We start from the raw sequence: 3,760 nt of genomic DNA on the forward strand, positions 1-3,760 counted from the left end.
GTTTTCACTTTATACATCTTAGCACGTTCTTGGAGGTGTGAACTCTATGCGAGCAGTTCCCGTTCGAAAAACGTGGTCCAGCAGCTTCTAGACAAGTTTTAGAGTCGTCTGGGAGGTTTCGGGTGGAACTGGGAACACAAATATCTTAATGGCGTGAGGCGAAATAGACAAGCGGCCGTTCGCTAGACTGGCAGTTCTTTTCTGCCTCGTCTTTCTCTACTTCGCTGGCCAAACGCGGGCGCCCGAGCTCCGTTGCTGCCGCTATTTGTCATTACAGTCAACGCCGACTATATCGAACTCGGTGAAACCGAATTATCCCTTATATAGAACTATTTTCGAACACGACAATGCTCTAACATCATTGTATAGGAAAAAAATAGACGGAACACTATTTGTATCGAACACCTATCAGTGCGAAACGCCCCAAGAAGTAGGCTTTTTTCTTACGGGAGGTGACTTTCGCGCGTGCATTTGGGAGAGTGAGCGGTGTGATTAGGAGGGACGTATCTATATCATATTTTCTCGCCTATAACTCGTCCCTGCATGTAACCACCACCACAATCTACTACAAATCGCGCAAAAATAACTAAAAAGAAAATCCCCGTATGTTGCGCTAAACCGCCTTTCTTGCACTATCATAAAGCGGTACCGTGAAGCAAACTTGCGCACCAAAATTTGCATTGAAATTACGGAAAATTGTTTAAAATTTTATATAGAATTATACCATATATCGAACCAATTCCCGCTTTTTAATGAGTTCTATATATGAGAGTTCGACTGGACAACGACTGTAACACCCAAAACGCAACTCATTACTTCCCCATCGTAACTTCGCCTACAGATTACTCTTACCACTTACAATGTTCTCTGTAATTTTCGGCATCCTAAGATGTTCCATTTTTCAGATGGGAGCGGGTTCGTAGTTGCGTGGCACACGTTTATGCTTGCGCATCAGGTGATATTTGATTGCAGACCAACGACATTTGCGCTGGCTGCGCCCTCTTTGACTTTCTAGCAAGTACTCGCACCCGCTTTTACTTGTTGAACTCAGCCATCATATATGTTGTCAGGAGACTGGAGAGAGATGCTCTAATCGACCAAGAATGCGACGAAGTGACCTGACCCTCTATGCTTTCTGTGATACTTGTTTTTATTACCTTGTAAATAGTTTCAAATATATGTTATTTTCATTAACAAAATTCGTTCATTTGCTGTATGACATCATAGTGTGCACATATTACAGTGAGCACACTATGTGTGGGCATAAAACTTATGAGTGTTCACACAGTCTTCATTATCGAGCCTTTATAACACTTTTGTGCAAGCGCTAATTCGTTTTTCTTCTCCGTATTTGGTGCAGAAGGTGACTGAACTCAAGAAAAGAAAGAACCCATCAGCTTAATCTTCAAACAAAACAACAAGTATTAAAACACCGTACATTATACTAACCTATCATTACTAAGCCTACCAGCAGCAGACTCCCGCCTATGGTCCCACGACGGCAAAATTTAGGAGTTCGAGTTCAAGCTAGCATCATTAAAGTTCACTTCTGAAACATAAGCGACACTTTATCATCGTGCGCGATGGAATAAATCACGGAAACGAGATACACGCGCACAAAGGACTAAAGTGTACACTACCTACTTATTTGATGAATCCTCCTACCTGCACAGGAGTAAGTATAATTTACCAGCTCAAATAAAAAAAGGAATGAGATTCGTTTATGGTGACGAAAGCTTGCATATTACTGTCAGACTAGCGAATTGAAGTGCTATGCAGGATGGCCCGAGTTTGGCGAAACTTGCAATCTTTCCGAGCTCTGGAGACACCCCCTTTTTAACGAACTAATAGTACGAAAGGGTCGAATCCAGCCCTCAGCGAGCGCCGCGTTCCATTGGTTACGATGGAACGCGGCGACACGTCAAGAGTGGTCAACATAGGCAAGTGGTGTCTTCAAACCAGCGGCATCTTCTTTCACTTGTCTGTCGTTCCACTGAGTGCAGAATTGCACCCATGCAAGCTAAGTGCCAGAAATATTTAGTAATGATATTTTTTAGAGGTACGGGATTTTGAAGCGTTTATTGCCTGCTGCATTAAATATTCTTTAGAATAATTAGTACCGTGGCCTCCGAGATAAGCGCCTTCAGAATGCTTTTCAACCATAGAGTTTCCTACAATATTTACTAGAGGGAACTCTGGCGCTAGTGTCCACGAGAGCTCCAATGCATGGCGCTTCAGCCAGCATGGGAATGATGGGTAGTACACGGATTTGTCTAAACTTTGTTCTTTCGGCTTCTTTTGGCTCCGCGTCGCCTGCTTCCGCTTTGTCGCAAGACGAAGATCAGCGAACGTTGAGCAATTCGACTTCACCACCTTGACCGTTTAGGCTCACCAATTTAAATCGGGTTACGAAGTTCACGACGATCCGTTCTTTTATCCGAAACAAAACCAAAGCACAACAACAAACAAAGCCACAATTGCGTTCGAAGCCCGCAAGTATACGAAGACTATATATAGGCAAATCCGTGTACTACCCATAATTCCCAGGGTGGCTGAGTGATCGCAGCGCCCGAGTTAACTCTAGTAAATATTGGGAAACATTATGCTTTCAACAGCGCGCGGCCGGACCTAATCGCCGAGGTCACATTTATCATCATAATGAACATCTTGATCGGCCTCTACCTCCTGGCACGTTGCTCGGCCGGCGCGCGCTCTCTTTGTCCTCTTCTTCATCTTCCGCTCGCTCCCCAAACACGTGCGCTCCTCTGATTAGCTAATTAGCTAGACGCTAGACCTAGCTAATTAAACTAAGACATTCTATGACGAAGCTAATTAATCCAAGTCATGCCAAGATCGAGCTTATTGAGCCACGTCTTGATAAGAACGCGCCAGTTAGGACCATGATAATGAAACCATGACATGCCAAGGCTGCCCCGCCACGGTGGTCTAGTGGTTATGGTGCTCGACTGCTTACCCGAAGGTGGCGGGATCGAATCCCGGCCGCGGCGGCTGCGCATTCGATGGAGACGAAAATGTTTGAGGCCCGTGTACTTAGATTTAGGTGCACGTTAAAGAACCCCCACTGGTCGAAATTTCCGGAGCCTTCCACTACGGCGTCTCTCATAATCATATCGTGGTTTTGGGACGTTAAACCCCAGATATTATTATTATTATTATTATTACGTGCTAAGACGGAGTTAATTAAACCACGCTAATCAGTACCTTGCTCATTCAAACCGTGCTATTTAAGAATATGTTAATTAGCGCAATTTTAATTAGTGACGTGCTAATTAATACTGAACTAATTAAGTCTGCGATAAATAAAATCTAATTCACAGAGGTCTATTTAATACTGTGTTAATTAGGACTTACTAAGTAAGACCAAGTTCATTACTACCATGAAAATAGATACTGAGCTGACGCTGCAGTCACTCCGAAGCAGACCGAACAGACTGAGTTTACGTTCAGCCTCGTAAAAAGCTTGAAGAAGCTGCTAATTAGCGTCCATCGCATGAAACGCTTGACACTCACACTGACACTATGACAGTCGCGAGTTGAACTGGGGCATTCTCAGAATCAACGATATTGAAGCCGAGCTCGCGTGCCAAGGAGTTTGACTGACAGGCGTCCACGGCAAAGCTCGGGCCCGCCCATCACGTTTGCTCTTGACGAGGCGCAGTGCTCACGGCGCAACGCCAGAGAGTGGCACGATTCAGCTACGAGCTGCGACATAACTTCTTAATATTTGACGTAACATAAT

This window comes from Rhipicephalus sanguineus, chromosome 5, assembly GCF_013339695.2.
Source record: "Rhipicephalus sanguineus isolate Rsan-2018 chromosome 5, BIME_Rsan_1.4, whole genome shotgun sequence".
In the NCBI taxonomy this organism is placed as follows: domain Eukaryota; kingdom Metazoa; phylum Arthropoda; class Arachnida; order Ixodida; family Ixodidae; genus Rhipicephalus; species Rhipicephalus sanguineus.